The sequence below is a fragment of the Oncorhynchus masou genome, unplaced genomic scaffold (genome assembly GCF_036934945.1).
Source record: "Oncorhynchus masou masou isolate Uvic2021 unplaced genomic scaffold, UVic_Omas_1.1 unplaced_scaffold_3454, whole genome shotgun sequence".
Lineage (NCBI taxonomy): Eukaryota > Metazoa > Chordata > Actinopteri > Salmoniformes > Salmonidae > Oncorhynchus > Oncorhynchus masou.
Genome location: NW_027009863.1, coordinates 391 through 17,817, shown reverse-complemented (window position 1 = coordinate 17,817; position 17,427 = coordinate 391). Strand labels below are relative to the sequence as shown.

The window sequence follows — 17,427 nt, the reverse complement described above, 5'->3', positions numbered from 1 at the left end:
ATTTTTTTTTGTAGGGGTTGATATAGGGTCTTAATTTGATCACCCTGTTGGAGGAGACATTTTTAAACCTATAGTGTATTTGAGATTTTAAAAGGATTCTGAAGTTTGTCATTTCCACTTTTGAAATTTCAGCCTTGGTTAGACATGACATTTTTCACAAGGGAAAATCAAGGCTGAAATTTCATAGTGGTAATGACAAACTTCAGAATCCTTCTCAAATACACTACACATTTTAAATGTATCCTCCAACAGGGTGATCAAATGAAGATCCTACATCTGTATCAATCCTTACAAAATGTCCATAATCCACATAATTCACATTTCCTGTTTCTGCAGGATTCTGTTCTTGCTGTAGCAAACGGGCTCAAATTAAGATTTCACATCTGTAAATGTTATGTTAGTGCAAATTAAATTTGACATTTTAAAGTGGAAATTACAAACTTTAGGAGCCTTTTTAAACCTTGAATACAAACAAGTTTGCATTTCCTGGCGTGCAGGAACATTCTCTGAGAGAACAGACTAATCAAATTAAAATAGAAAATCTGTAGTGTCTTTCACTTTTTATAGGTCATGATGTTTTTGCTATTGAATCATGGATTAAACACTATAAAGTACTGCTTTTGTGGTATTATTCAAGTCTTGCTGACCCTATACTTCTATGGAATAATTTACACTCACACAAACTATATTATAGCACTGGGTGCAGATTTGTTAGACCCTATATTGAATGTAATGTGTCAAATGTCACTGAAGTTCATGAGTTCAGTCAAGTTGAAGTCAAATGCCATATAATTTTAAATAAGGATGATATGTGGTCTTCATAATGGTATCTGCTCATGGTATTTATTGTCTGTCTAAACAAGTTATTTTGTGATGGAGAACGCATAAGTGAAATTTCTAGGCCTTTACTTTTCATGCAGCCTACGTCACCAATGTATGTGTGGATGGTCGCAAGTCTGGTTTTGAGCGCGCCATTAATATTGTGCGCGCTACCAGGAGCAAGAAATCGACAGAGGAACAGCGCGCCCCCGAGAAAAGCACGGAGTCGTTTTAGTTACTGTATGCTTTACCCAAATGGAACACAAATCTGAGTTATTATGATGCACCGTTGCCCATGACCAACCACGGCATTCAGAATATTGAATCATAAGCCTACAAAGCATTGGGAATATACACCTTTTTCTCGTTTTGTAAGAAGCGTTCTATAGGGGTTCCGGTGACGGATTGTTTTTTCTGTCAGGAAATTGGTTGCATTAAAAATACATTTTACTTTATGACGGTGAGCACCAGGACCTGAATTTATGGAATATCTTTCGCTCAAGTCTTCTGAACAGTTGGTGCATGTTTATCACTTCTATTGCACAAAGAAAGCACAGTTTCTTCCACTTTTGTTGAGTTCTTCCACTGCTTTTCGGGCATCGCGGAGATGGTAAAAGTTCAGTTATGCGCACAATATCTTTTCTCGATAAAACCATCCAATCATAACTTGTTATCGATGCAAATGTATTAATTGTGTGTGAGTCAACTATGTGTTGCATCCGTCTCCTATAATTTTACACCATTATTCCGAAAATAATAGCCTGCTTTCGTAGTTGAATCTTCATCTCCAATCTCCACCATGTTGTGTGTTAAATTACATTTTTTTCACCTAATTTCTTTGTTATAAAAAGTCTGGTGCCTGTTTGCAGTTTATGGATTAATAATAATTATTCTGTATAGAGATGGAACAATACAGTTAGGAGAAAAAAAGGGCATAGAACAAAAAGGAAAAAACTGCAAATTGCGGGAAAAGAGGCCATCAAAATCACAAATCGCTTCGTCCTTTTCCTTTGGTGTACTGTTACACTGTTGCAAATGGATTTCATAAAGGCAACACGGTTATTGTTACATCTTTTGTGTTAGTTCACCCGTTCCATGCTGACAAAATGTCACTGGGAAATATTGATTATTGAATTGAGAGAATTATGACGATGGCCTATGTTCGTTTTTTGTATTTGAGCCTGTAAGTTGGACTTCTGGTTCCACAATGAAATGCCATCGGACGTTTTTCTTTTTTGATAAAAAGTTTGGAAATATGGGCAAGTTGTCGAACGTTTTTGTGGTGACAGAAGGTTGACGCTTTTCTTTTTGGTACTTTCTGAGCGCAGTCTAATGTAACGGATTTTGGACTATATTTCTGTTAAATTAATTTGTCATTAGAGGAATCCAAATGTATACGCACGTACAGTGACGATCTCGATGTGACGACATTGTGTTTTCTAGGCTTACTGCTCATTGAATTTATATTTGCTGGCTAGTGCGTAACAAACTTTCGTGGACCAGCGCGCGCACTAGTGCCCCCGCAGCTGGGGGCAGCCCCACCAGCGCCCTCATCCCTCTGTATCTCGGTGTGGTTGTGCGAGTGAATCAACAACAAAGACTGGGGATCCAAAGATGAGGATGATGCTCTGGAGATAACTGTTCAAACTGACGCTGCAGCATCTCTCCTGAGCACCCAGTTAGAGGTTGAACCAGGACCCCCGCTAGAGGGACGGCTCTCATCTTCCAGACAGAGGTTAATCATCCAGGGCAACAGCACAGGTGAGAGCTCATCCATATTCAACACATCACATCACAGAACAATTTCAAAAGGAATCCAACCTATAGAAACACTCACACCCTTATGCTGAATATGGCTAAAGGACAACACTCAATAAGCTCACTCAAAGTGATATCATTTTATTTTTCATCAAATTAATGAATAGTTAAGTGTCCTTAAGCCTCTTAACCTAGTTGTACATCACCTGTAATTCTCAATTGGACAGTCCCCCAAGTCCGAAGTGAATTACTCCCGAAAAAGCAATTATGAAAACCAGCAGACACTGTGGCCCACAAGAACTGGAGTTTAGAATGATACAGATGTAGGATCTTAATTTGACCAGTTTGCTACAGCAGGAAAATTACCCTGCAGCAACAGAAAATGTGAATTATTATGTGGATTATAATTAAAGCTGCAATATGTAACTTTTTGGGTGGCCCAACCAAATTCACAGTGAAACTGAGTTATAGATCTGTCATTCTCATTGAAAGCAAGTCTAAGAAGCGGTAGATGTGCTCTTTGTGCACTATTTCTATGCTTCCCATTCTCTTGTTTTGTTTTTGCTTCTTTTACTTTTGTTTTGTACAAATCAAATCCAAAATCAAATGTATTTATCTAACCCTTACATCCAGCTGATATCTCAAAGTGCTGTACAGAACCCCAGCCTAAAACCCCAAGCAACAAGCAATGCAGGTGTAGAAGCACGGTGGCTTGGAAAAACTCCCTAGAAAGGCCAAAACCTAGGAAGAAACCTAGAGAGGAACCAGGCTAAGAGGGGTGGCCAGTCCTCTTCTGGCTGTGCCGGGTGGAGATTATAACAGAACATGGCCAAGATGTTCAAATGTTCATAAATGACCAGCATGGTCAAATAATAATAATCACAGTAGTTGTCGAGGGGGCAGCAAGTCAGCACCTCAGGAGTAACTGCCAGTTGGTTTTTCATAGCCGATCATTAAGAGTATCTCTAACGCTCCTGCTGTCTCTAAAAAGTTGAAAACAGCAGGTCTGGGACAGGTAGCATGTCCGGTGAACAGGTCATGGTTCCATAGCCGCACACAAGCTTTAAACAGCTGAAAATACAATATTTCTGGTTATTGAAAATGTATTTCACACTGGTTTAGATGGTACAATGATTCTCTACACATTACACTGCTTGTTTTGCCACATAAACTGAAATTAGGCAAACTTTTCAAATTTTAATTTCTGCATATTGATTCTTTAATGGACATTTCTGTAATGGTTGATACATTTTTCCTTAGGGCAAAACAAGTCTGACCTTTCAAAGTGGAAATTACAAACTTCAGAAGACATTTTAAAACTGAAATACACTGCAAGTTTGCATTCCCTCCTGTGCAGGAAAATTCTCAGCAACAGAAGAGTGATCAAATTAAGATCCTACATCTGAACCAGTACAGGACAGTTCTATGCATGCAATTTTGTCCAACTAACGTTTTGCAAGGGAATTTACCTCCCTACGGAACTGAGTGGATGCATAAAGTTATGGAGAAATGACAAAGCATTGTGCAATATTATGATTCTGAACTTTCCCTTGATCTTCTGCCTCCTCTCTTTCCTCTCTGCCATTACTCCTGGAGGTGGTTGTCAATCCATAAGTGGGGCTCCAGCTAAATCTGCTGGGAGGCTGTTTTGGATCTTTATTTTTGTTTTGTTGTACAAAAAACTTGGCAGACGGTACTCTGAGTTGTACCACTAGGCCGCACTACAAACTTTTATGGCAAGTTTTTACTCAAGCCTTGCAGTGCAGCTGTGAACATAGCAGGTCACACCAACCCAGAGCACTTGAACCTGTTAAGCAAGGAGAGACGTGAGGCCAGGGACTGATCAGGGTTTTTTGGATGTAAGGCACTGAGACAGCGCAAGGGCTGTGGTTGGGAAAAACAGCCTTAGACTAAACACCTAAAAGCAGGCAGAGAGAAGGGGAGGGAGGAAAAGCCATGTAAATCAGGTGAGTCCTGGAAATGCAATGCAAGTAAAATAAAGGGGGCACAGCTGACTGGGCTGGCAGTGTGCAGCCTCTCTCCTCGCTGAATTCCCCACATTCCTCTGTGAAGGTAATTCAAATCAGGAGACCGGGGGAGCAGAACGACGGACCTAAGAGGCCAGTCAATGTATAACAGAGATAGATAAGATGTTTGGTTGATGTGTCCTGAAGCTATCTGCGACCCTGGGATTTCTCTACATGTTTTTATAGGAGGAGGGAGGGCCAATGGTACAGGCCTTTGGTTTGGGGGTACAAAGGGTAGACACATTTAGTATGTCTCTTGGGTGAGGAGAATGTGAGTGTGGCGAGGGGCCAGACCGACATACCTGGCATTCCAGTGGGTGATTATTACCCAGAATTCCAAAGGGCCACTGAAGCGGTTCAGGTGCTGCTGTTGTTGCCCGTTTATACTTCTACCCCTCTTCATCATGCCACTCTACCTCCTCAGCCACTCACCTCCCATCTTCATCCTCCTCTCTTTCCTGTTGTTTATGAGGCATGGGCAGCGTTGACATTTGGCACATGTGCAGTAGTGTATTATTTACAAGAACGCTCAATCAGCAGCACACCTGTTTCATTCCATTTCAACATCAGTCCTCTAAGATTCTAATAACAATACATTTCATTCGGTTAATATATTTCACTCACCTTAGAGGTCCAATGTGTTTCTCTGAATTTATACATGAACTTAGAGTTGAGTTACAGTGTGCTAACCCCCCCTGGGCAAAGTGGCCAGGCACGCTCAGGTCATTGGGAGGTGACTGGTGATATCCGCTGTGTTGACACTAGTGCCTTCTGGATTGGGTTCCTCTCCTGACCGGCTCTATTTGGATCAATAATAGAACGATATTGATCAGAGAAGATTGAGGGGCTGACCTTATAAAACAAGGAACAGCAGTGCCTTGGGCAACACTTTACCTTACATAGGCAGTATTCTCTGATGATGAATCCAGTACGTGTAGTAAAACGAAGTAACAAAACTATAAAGTAATAACTAGCATAGCTAAATATATTGGCGAGTCCTCAGTATCTTTTTGTACTTACTAAGTTGATACAGTGTAATAAGACCAATGCTATTGTGCTGATTGTTACTGTAGTGTAAGGCCCATATATGTGTCTGGTCCACTTTAGGTAAAGAGAATACTAAAATACCCTTTCACTTACCAAAGAAAGCACACATTTTCCAAGCACACTAATCTCTGCTGAATTCTAGTCTTATAGTTGTGTCAGTGTTTTTCGAATTCCAGGGTTTCTTTGTCATAGATTTGGCAACCTACTCCGCTAAAGGACATACGAGAGTGTCTAATGCTGTTGTCTTCTTGGATACACTATACACTTTAATACTCTACCTTGTCCGGGGGTAATGGTAAATCAGGGAAAAATGTATACCTGGCACAACTCTGTCATCCTTTTTAAGAGAATATTGCCCTCTTAACATTAACAGTGGAGTTATGACGTGGTTGAGTGACTGTTTTATGGCTCATGCAGTCGGAGAAGTTTAAAGCTGTCAGAATATTCACAGTAAAACTTTTCATGTGCTTCGTGCCAAATCTGTCAGTGCCAGTGGAGCTCAAGTTTCAGAGCTTTACAACTCTCACTTTTCTCATGTGCAAAGTTTCTCTCTGTCACACACACACACACACACACACACACACACACACACACACACACACACACACACACACACACACACACACACACACACACACTAGCAGTGCTTTTTAAATTAAAGTTTCCTGATTGGCCAGGCCTCGTCCCAGAAAAGTAAATTAAGTTTATGTTCCATGCTTTCCTTGAGAAATGGATGGTACTTCAGAAATGACATTTTCTTATATACATTCTCCATGCACCTTATCTTTAAATACTATCCATTTAGTATGTTTATATCAAAGATAAACAGAATGTTTTTTAAGGACGGATGATATCGTACACTTCACACTAAAAGATCATCTATTGCCAGTGCTGCAAAATACATTGAACATAAAGATGATGAATATGATGATGACTTGTGAATTTGATTTCAACTGCAGCTTAGGTTGTGAAATATATTCCCCATGTTAACATATTGCAGCATTCCCTGCAGGATGTTGATGGGTGGCACTGCAGAGTGAGGAGTCTGAAGATCTGAAGGTCTCTGAAGGTGGTTGGCTTAAACAGTGCTCACACACACATCGCCAAAATGAGTGAGTTCCTTGTGTTGATTATGATGATGTTGGAACACAATTGAAATCCTCAAAATATTGTTACACATGTCATAAATGTACACTCAGATGAACACACACACACACACGCACACACGCACACACGCACACACGCACACACACACACACACACACACTATTCCCCAGCCCCGGGCCTGTGTGAGTTGAGCAGAGCTGATTTTCCAGACGCTGGCCGGCCCGGCAGGTGAAGGATTGATTTTCAGTGTTATGGAGATGGGGCTCTGGTTCTCTCTCCTGCCCTACTGCTGTGTGATGTCTGTCCAAACTACACTAGGGGAATATTTCCCTTCGTGAGCGAACACAGCCAATGCAGAGATCACTCAGAGATCAACCATGGGAATAGAAATATCAAAAACACTGCAGTCTGTCCTCTCACTGGCTCCATTACCCTGTCGCTAGCCAAACACTCTCAATGTGGGATTATATAAAAACACACATTTTCCGTGTACACATCTAGAAGCGGGATTTATATGGCTATATGTGCACGTGCACACACAAACACACAATTACACTTCAATTTGCTCTCATGGTAAATGTGTGTTTCCACCAACCGTTCTCCCCTACAGATGAGCGTCAGGCTCTCCACTCCATAATGAAGGACCTAGTGGCCCTCCAGATGACGAGGCGCCAGCCTGGGCCCTCTTATGACACAGGGAAACCCAAGACTCTGCCCAACCCTGCCCCTGCCCCTGCAAAGAGACAGGTAAACCATCTACCACCCCACTCAGTCAACAACACACACTCTCCTCAGACAGGCATGTCATCATCATCTCCACGTGACATATTGTTTCCCTTCATGACCCCATCATGACTCTGTAACCTCCCATGAACCATCTTGACGGGGCTTCTTCTTTACTCCCTCAGGACGATGTCAGAATAAAGTTTGAGTTCAGTGGAGAGAGGAGGTGAGTGGGTTTTCTTGTTTTTGGATGTGTGTCTTTGTGTGTGTGTGTGTGTGCTTGTTTTATCACGTCTTTGTCTATGAGAAGAGCATGGTCAGCTCAGCTCAAATGCACTCCAGATCTCCAGTCAGAATGGTATGTGAAGCGGAGAATGGAAAGGGAAAGGACTGTGGTTTATCTGTGGCAGCCAGCAGAAACCACAGCTATGTTAGGTGTGCTTAGAGGAATCTGCACACACTGGAAACGGAATATGTTTGTAAAAGTGTGTGTGCACGCTTGTGTTGCAGATCTAAAGAGGATATAGTTTCTAGACCGAAACACTTTTTATCCTTCTGTCTGTTTGTCTGTCCATCTTACCCACTGTTTGTCTGTCCATCTTACCCACTGTTTGTCTGTCCATCTTACCCACTGTTTGTCTGTCCATCTTACCCACTGTTTGTCTGTCCATCTTACCCACTGTTTGTCTGTCCATCTTACCCACTGTTTGTCTGTCCATCTGACCCACTGTTTGTCTACGTATTTTTTATTTGTGTAGGATACTGATGTTTGGGAGGCCTGTGCAGTTTGAAGAAATTCAGCAGAAGGTCAAGACTGTCTTTGGCCAACAGCTTGACTTGCACTATATGAACAATGAGGTACAGCTAACACTCTCTCAGACAAACACCAACACAATGCATACACACACAAACACTGGCCCTCACAGCAACCCACTTGATGTAGGTAACTTTTACGGCCAGTTTCCTGGACATTTAGTCCTAAGTACTAAGATGCATGTTTAATGGAGATCCTCCCTTAGTGTCTCTGTGTTTTGGTTGAGTCATTTCTGTGTGCTGTGTGTCCAGCTGTCCATCCCTCTGCGTGGTCAGGACGACCTGGACAAGGCCATTGACCTGCTGGACCGCAGCTCCAAGATTAAGAGCATCAAGATCTTGCTGCTGACGCAGGAGCAGTGCAATGTACTACACACACACACACACACACACACACACACACACACACACACACACACACACACACACACACACACACACACACACACACACACACACACACACACACACACACACACACACATAAATACACAGACATACAGAAATAAACACACATATTAATCAATAAGATGTTATTAAAATCATATGTAATGGGGTAGTGTGTACAGTCTATATGTGGACACTGACCACACCCCTCTCATCCCACCCCAAGGCCTCCCCATCCCCCTCTCCCTCTCCCTCCTCCCACCACACGGTGAGCAAGCAGGTGAGGATCAAAGCCACCCAGTCCACGGGTGATGTCAGCACGGTGTACCAGCCCTCCGAGCCCAGGGGCGCCACCTCTCCACCAGTGAGTATGAACAAGCAGATTCAACTCATAGCTGCTTCCTCTATTCTTCTGCCTTTGCTTTCAACATCCTCTTTCTCCATTTCTCTCGCTATAACTTTGTTTTACAATAGAAAGGTAAGTGGTATCTCTCAATATGGAGAGACAGTAATGTTGTATATTGTCTGGTTTGGTGTTTGTCATGTCTTGCTCTCTTAACTCATTTATTTTGCTAGCTTTCTCTTTGTCGCTCTCTCTATCCCCCCACTCTCTCTCATTTCCACCCCCCCCTCTCTCTAGCTGCTGTTATTTCTCTGGCTTCCCCTCTTAGCAGTAGGTCCTCTTCCTCTTCCTGTCAACCATCACTGGCTGCTCTACAATGGCCTGCTGGCCACAAGCCAATCAGATTTTTAAGACACTATTAGCATGGCTGGCCAATGTCCTGGTTTTAGAAACACTGGCTGTTTTGGGAGAGAGTTGAAATTAGTGCTGCTTGAGGGAAACTGTACAAATCCTACATTTTCTGCAGATCCACCACCTAAGGCAGAGTTACATTTCAAACAATCACATTATTAATCATTGAGATATTTTCCCCCCTCATTTCATTCTTTGGTTAGAGAGAGAGAGAGAGAGAGAGATCATATCTGTTATCAGTGTGAGGGACGTATCTTCTTTTCTCTCACATAATCCATTGTTTCACTTTTTTTTTGTGTATCTATTTTTTTCATTTAGCAGATGCTCTTATCCAAAGCAATTAGGATTACGTTCCTTGCTCAAGGGCACATTGACAGATTTTTCACCTAGTCTGCTTAGTCTGCTCAGGGATTCGAACCCACAACCTTTCGGTTACTGGCCCAAACACGTTTAACCACTAGGCTACCTGTCATTGATCTTGGTACACCAAAATCCCATTACCTCATGTATTGATTTCCATTGGTTTAGAACAGTGTCATATGGCCAAGTCACAGTCCTATTTCTTATCCTCCTCCTCTCTCCCGTCCCAGGTTCTCAGAACACAGGCCGTAGCTCCCCCCCTCCTGGCTATGTCCCTGAGCGGCAGCAGAGGATCGCCCGCCAGGGCTCCTACACCAGCATCAACAGTGAGGGAGAGTTCATCCCAGAGAGCGACCAGTGTGTGAGTCATTGCACTGTACACAAACAAGTGCGCGAACACACACAAACACACACACCGTAGGGCTAATACTGTGTCTCCTCTCCCTAGGTGCTGGACCCCTGGAGCAGTGCAGAGAACTCTGTCTCAGGAAGCTGTCAGTCGCTGGACAGTAGCTCAGACAGGTGAGTGCAGGACTCTACCCCACATTCTACCCGGGGTGAAAGTAAGCCAGTACGGTCTGGCACGGCGTCCCAGCAAAATAGGCAGTGGGGGTACTCCGTACTGGTAAAACATGAGCCTATCACTATTAACACAAAATGGCAAGAAAACTATAGGCTATTATGGCATTATTTAACATTACCTAATGTCAGCTACATGAAAAATGAGTGAATTGACTTTAAACCGGGTGGTATACGCCCCAAATTGTGTTGTGGTTCGAGGAGAACACTTACATGCCTTGGAGATGAGAGGCCGAGAACGAAACACGGGCGGACAAGGTGGAGATGAGAGGCCAAGACTGAGGCGCGCGACCAACAGTGGGTGCATCAATTCAGGCTACAAGTTTAGGCCTAATGACAATGTCATTAGAATACATGTGGGTGTTGTGTAACCGATGTCTCTTTCCATTCATCAGTGCACTGTTGGGATTTGGATGCTGGAATTATTTTGTGAGTGGATGAAAGTGTACTGTTAGTCTACAGGACCGCTTTTTGAAGTGATTATTTGTTTGACAATCAGATGAAAACATGACTCGTTGTGTTTATACCACATTAAAAGGCATAGGCGGTGTGTCCATAAGGCTATCGGAAGCTTTCACTGAAGTAAATTTGAATTAAATTGCCAAAATGATATTGCTTAATGAGCCTACTCCTGTCTATACAGAAAGAAAGAAAATCATAAAAATAGGCTACTACACCAGAAAGCACGATTTGGCCACAGAGAATCATTAGCTTCTTCTTGTTTTGTATAGCCTACAGTTGGAAGGGCCCGCAATTTGGGCAGCATGTGGCAAATGCCACATTTGAGTTGCAACTGTCAGTGAAAAGCAGAGAGACCCAGGCCGACGATCTAAAAAAATGTTTTTGTTGAAAAACAAATGGCTATATCTGTGAAGAGATTGAGCAAACAGTAGCCTATCTTTTTTTTTAGCTAGGCAGGTCAGTTAATTTAGAGTGTTTTCTATCCTAATCTGCCTATTATATGCATATTCTAGCTTCTGGGCCTGAGAAATAGGCAGTTTCATTTGGGTACATTTTCATCCAAACATTGCCCCCTCGTCTCAAGAGGTTAAGAACCAGTTCCTATTTACAATGACAGCCTATGGACAGTGGGTTAACTGCCTTGTTCAGGGGCCGAACAACAGATTATGACTTTGTCAGCTCGGGGATTCGATCCACCATTCTTTCAGTTGCTGGCTCAACGCTCTAACCACTAGGCTACCTGCTGCTCTTATTGGCACCAGTGGAGAACATCGTCCATATCCCTGGTCAGTCTGCATATTCACTTTATCATTGGGTAGGTGCCACTTTTGTTTGTTTTTGGACAACAAAAATATATAGATGTACTATATTGTATTTTATGTTTCCCCTTTTCGTAGGCCCATTATATGGATCAGACAGCGTTGTGTTAATGGATCAGGTTGTCAGTTTCAGCAGAATAGGCTCCCCTGTCATTTTTGTTGTATAAAAAAGTATTCTGCTCATGTCACCAGTCATAAAAAGTGTAGTAGAATTGCATGAAAGGCCAACATTTTCCTGTGGTTGGAACGGAGAAGTGTATCTGATATAGCCTAGAGTCTACTCTATCCATAACACACTGCATTCAAGTATTTTTTATGAATATTTATTTTTATATTATTAGCTTAAATTATGAGTATCCAATCTAATCACCACATTAGGAATAGTAGCCCATCTTTAATAAGTCTGCAAATGTGAGGATGGATGGAATGCTTTATTATAAAGGTACATTTTTATGGTGTAAATTAGCTTCCCCTAACTTGAAACCCAGGTGCTGCCTATGTTAACAGATCTAACATGGTCCTCCCGAGTGGCGCAGTGGTCTAAGGCACTGCATCACAGAGCTTGAGGTGTCACAGACCCGGGTTTGATCCCAGGCTGTGTCACAGCTGGCAGTGACTGGGAGACCCATGAGGTGGTGCACAAATGGCCCTTCGTCGTCTGGGTTAGCAGAGGGTTTGGCCAGCCGGTATTTCCTTGTCCCATTGCATTCTAGTGACTCCTTGTGGAAGGTCGAGTGCCTTCAAGCTGACTTTGGGCCCCTGAAAGCTGACTTTGGTCGCCAGCTGGACAGTGTTTCCTCTTCCGGGTTAAGCGAGCACTATGTCAAGAAGCAGTGTGGTAAGGCAGGGTCTTGTTTCGACCTTCGCCTTTTCCGAGTTCGTCGGGCAGTTGTAGCGATTGGACAAGACTGTAACTACCAATTGGGAATAATTATTTAAAAAACAAAAACAGGTATAACATGTTAAAAGTGATATGACAAATCTTTACTAGGCCCACAGAGATCATATTTGAAATGAATAAGGAATTGAAAAATGAAAGACTAAAGGTACATACATGGGATGCTTTAGTGAATTTCAGAATGTCTGGAATAGAAAAGGCAGAAATAAAACAATTCTATAAACATTCGCAGCCAGTCATCCAAAACATACAGTGCCTTGCGAAAGTTTTCAGCCCCCTTGAACTTTGCGACCTTTTGCCACATTTCAGGCTTCAAACATAAAGATATAAAACTGTATTTTTTTGTGTAGAATCAACAACAAGTGGGACACAATCATGAAGTGGAACGACATTTATTGGATATTTCAAACTTTTTAACAAATCAAAAACTGAAAAATTGGGCGTGCAAAATTATTCAGCCCCTTTACTTTCAGTGCACCCTTTACTTCATAATTGTGTCCCACTTGTTGTTGATTCTTCACAAAAATACAGTTTTATATCTTTATGTTTGAAGCCTGAAATATGGCAAAAGGTCGCAAAGTTCAAGGGGGCCGAATACTTTCGCAAGGCACTGTAGCCCTATGCAGTCGTATATAATTACATCTATGAAAAAAAAGTGTGTGCGCGATCCCGTGTAAATGGAATCTACTTTTACCCTGATTCTACCTCACACGTACACAATACTTGACTTTGGTTATAAAGACAGTGTATGTATTTTGAGGAAGTGATCAGCACCTCTCACTCTCTTTATTTGTCCTTCCTCCCAGCCCCTCCCTGAGGAAGTCACGCATGCACTGAGCCAAGAGCTACCCTGATAACCGGCAGCAGGAGAACGTCTCAGGTGGGTGCACAGGAGGAATCCTGATATCACTACATAAGATATAGATCCTCACTGTCACGGAAAACTGTCATTTATACAGTAATTTGAGGTATTATCAGCAGTAAAAACATTGGAAGTTTTACTGTAGCATACTGTAAATTATGGAGAAATTGCTGTATTTCGAATGGTACTGTAAGTCCACCTCACGAATACAGTACTGTACTGTATCTTTAGAGCGCCAAAACCTTATGACCACTAGTGGGTACATGGTATTGTTGTCTCGGGCTTATTACTATATTTTGAGGCGTGCCTTGTAAGAGGCTATATTTGTTTCACCCCGTGAGTGAGAATGCTGTACCAATTTTACTCTTATGTGGTTAAAGTGGCCCATCAATAAAACATGTATTAGGGCAGATTGGAGTGGCAGCAAATGGTTGAGCATTTTGCCATGTCCTTTTGGTCTGTTTTGACCTGAAGTCGCGGCCAGTTTGGAAACCTTTGTTAAGGCCTCTAGAAGTGCAAGTGATATAAAGCACCAAATATGAATTAATGTGCTGTAATGGGTAAACACTTAGCAGTCAACCTGCTTGCACCAATCCCATGTAATTACAGTAAAATACAGTCATCCCTATATTCATTAATTCATTCCGATTACGGTAGCATTTAGTTTTTTACAGTATAATACAGTCAGTTTTATGATATTTTACTTTGTGTAATTACACAGTACTTGCTTTGATACCGTATTCATATTACATCAGGTGTACGGTAACATGAAATACAGAATTTTACTTGCATCCGAGCTTCCTGTAAGCTACTGTCAAATTCATGGTAACCCATTTACAGTGCTGGCAAGAGAGCCGCTCTCAAGCCCCTTAGCAACAGGCCTAAACCACAATTCAGCTCCTAGCAACAATGCAACAATGTAGTTGCAGAGCCTCACGTGAAATTAGAGCCGGCAGAGCCTCATGTGAAAAGAGAGCCGGCAGAGCCTCACGTGAAAAGAGAGCCGGCAGAGCCTCACGTGAAAAGAGAGCCCAGAGCCTCACGTGAAAAGAGCCGGCAGAGCCTCACGTGAAATTAGAGCCGGCAGAGCCTCATGTGAAAGAGAGCCGGCAGAGCCTCACGTGAAAAGAGAGCCGGCAGAGCCTCACGTGAAAAGAGGGCCGGCAGAGCCTCATGTGAAAAGAGAGCCGGCAGAGCCTCACGTGAAAAGAGGGGCCGGCAGAGCCTCACGTGAAAAGAGAGCCCGCAGAGCCTCACGTGAAAGAGAGCCGGCAGAGCCTCACATAAAAAGAGAGCCGGCAGAGCCTCACGTGAAAAGAGAGCCGGCAGAGCCTCATGTGAATGCTGTATGACTGAGCTGAGTCTGAATCCTGTTGCGCCTAACATTCACCCTCTCTCTCATTCTCTTTACTCCTTCCTCCCTCTCAGACCGGGAGAACCATGTGTATGATAAGGTGGTGGGGAAGGAGGGACATACCCCCGCAGGTACCATGTCTCCCTGCATCACAAGGACCATAGTGAAGGTAGGGGCACTGTTCACTGTTCCTCTCACCAAACCACTTTGAGCCATATTACTTTGTATTTGACCTTTTCCCTGACCCCTCTCTTGAACCATCTCATCCTTCTCTTGGTCTCTTGGTTCTTCTCTCATCACTCCTTCACCCTCAACTCTCCTCTCATCCCCTCCAGGTCGGAGAAACGTTCCGCGGATCCGTCGCCCCCAGGGTAACCTGTTCACCCTGGTGCCCTCACGGCGCTCCCTCAACGGCAGCGAGGGAGAGTCTGGGCAGCTGGCAGCTAGTGGACAAGCAGGGCAGGCTCCGCCCACAGGAGCGCCCTGTCGCCCACAAGTGTGAGTCCCGACCCTGCCTCTTCATCTTATATTTACCTATATTACACATATTTTACATATATTTTATAGTCATTAGAGATTTCATACTAATACATCTATTTTTGTATCCTACACATTTTAAATAAGGGAGTTAGTTTGTATGATGAATGCAGTGTGTTTTGAGAGTATGGCGTCATGTTTACTATATGGAGAGGATGATATGTATGGTGTATGCCCCTCCCTCCACAGCCCCCAGTGCTCCAATGACGTGGAGGCGGGGCAAGCTGCTGGGCCAGGGGGCGTTTGGGAGGGTTTACCTGTGTTACGATGTGGACACGGGACGGGAGCTGGCCGCCAAGCAGGTGGTGTTTGACCCGGACAGTCCTGACACCAGCAAGGTGAGACAGCAGGGGGTGCCGGAACAGTATGCTATGACACAGACTGTTTTCTGCTTTTATATCAAAGTCTACTGTTCACAACCAGGCTACTGTAATGTATTTATGCCAAGATGACTCAGACTCCCCAGCCTGAAGGAGAACTCTGTATGACTTGAGTTCCCGTGTATTGTTAAAGATTGGTGCAGAGGCTTAGCCTGGAGCACCTTTAGCCTGGAGCAATGCCAAGAATGAGGTAATGTGTTCAGCAAGCTACTTTACTCTTAAGAGGCGATTATGGAGGAATGCAGTATGGTGCTGTGTTTAACCTGACTGAGTTTTACTAGCTAATTTTTGGTCAACTGTCTTAAACACAAAAGGCGCTATTCAACTATCTGTGGTCAGGAATCAGATAAACTCATGCTCTGAATCACTAACGCAGTCAAATCCTGACTGAGTGCTCATCTGTGCCTCTGAGCAATGAACTTTGAGGAGATTCAAGAGACTTTCTTTCCTTTCTCCCCCCCCTCTTTAATGTCTTTTCCTGTCTGCCACAGAGTAAACATGCACTGTCACTTCCTGTATCTGAGTGGAGTATTTGCAGGGGGTGAGGAGGAAAGTGGCAGAAACCAGCCAAACTCCCCTCTTCTCTCACGCATTCTCCCTCTTGCTCCCATTCTCTCTCTCCCATTCTCTCTCTCCCATCTCTCTCTCTCTCTCTCTGTCTCTCTCTGTCTGTCTCTCTGTCTCTCTCTGTCTGTCTCTCTGTTTCTCTCCCTCTACCTCTGTCTCTCTCTGTTTCTCTCTCTCTCTCTCTCTCTCTCTCTCTCTCTCTCTCTCTCTCTCTCTCTCTCTCTCTGTCTCTCTCTGTCTGTCTCTCTCTCTCTCTACCTCTGTCTCTCTCTCTCTCTCTCCCTCTCTCTCTCTCTCCCTCTGTCTCTCTCAATTCAATTCAATTCAAGGGCTTTATTGGCATGGGAAACATGTGTTAACATTGCCAAAGCAAGTAAGGTAGATAATATATAAAGTGAAATTAACAGTAGACATCACACATACAGAAGTTTCTAAACAATAAAGACATTACAAATGTCATATTATATATATACAGTGTTTTTACAATGTACAAATGGTAAAGGACACAAGATAAAATAAATAAGCATAGATATGGGTTGTATTTACAATGGTGCGTGTTCTTCACTGGTTGCCCTTTTCTCATGGCAACAGGTCACAAATCTTGCTGCTCTGATGGCACACTGTGGAATTTAACCCAGTAGATATGGGAGTTTTTCAAAATTGGATTTGTTTTCGAATTCTTTGTGGATCTGTGTAATCTGAGGGAAATATGTCTCTCTAATATGGTCATACATTGGGCAGGAGGTTAGGAAGTGCAGCTCAGTTTCCACCTCATTTTGTGGGCAGTGAGCACATAGCCTGTCTTCTCTTGAGAGCCATGTCTGCCTACGGCGGCCTTTCTCAATAGCAAGGCTATGCTCACTGAGTCTGTACATAGTCAAAGCTTTCCTTAATTTTGGGTCAGTTACAGTGGTCAGGTATTCTACCGCTGTGTACTCTCTGTGTAGGGCCAAATAGCATTCTAGTTTGCTCTGTTTTTTTGTTAATTCTTTCCAATGTGTCAAGTAATTATCTTTTTGTTTTCTCATGATTTGGTTGGGTCTAATTGTGCTGCTGTCCTGGGGCTCTGTAAGGGTGTGTTTGTGTTTGTGAACAGAGCCCCAGGACCAGCTTGCATAGGGGACTCTTCTCTAGGTTCATCTTTCTGTAGGTGATGGCTTTGTTGTGGAAGGTTT

At 43.2% G+C, this 17,427-nt stretch overlaps 1 pseudogene; it reads left to right on the top strand.

The window, feature by feature from the left end:
• The first annotated feature begins 2,564 nt into the window (after nt 1-2,564).
• LOC135534469 (mitogen-activated protein kinase kinase kinase 3-like) lies at nt 2,565-16,085 on the top strand (annotated as a pseudogene).
• The last annotated feature ends 1,342 nt before the right edge of the window (nt 16,086-17,427 follow it).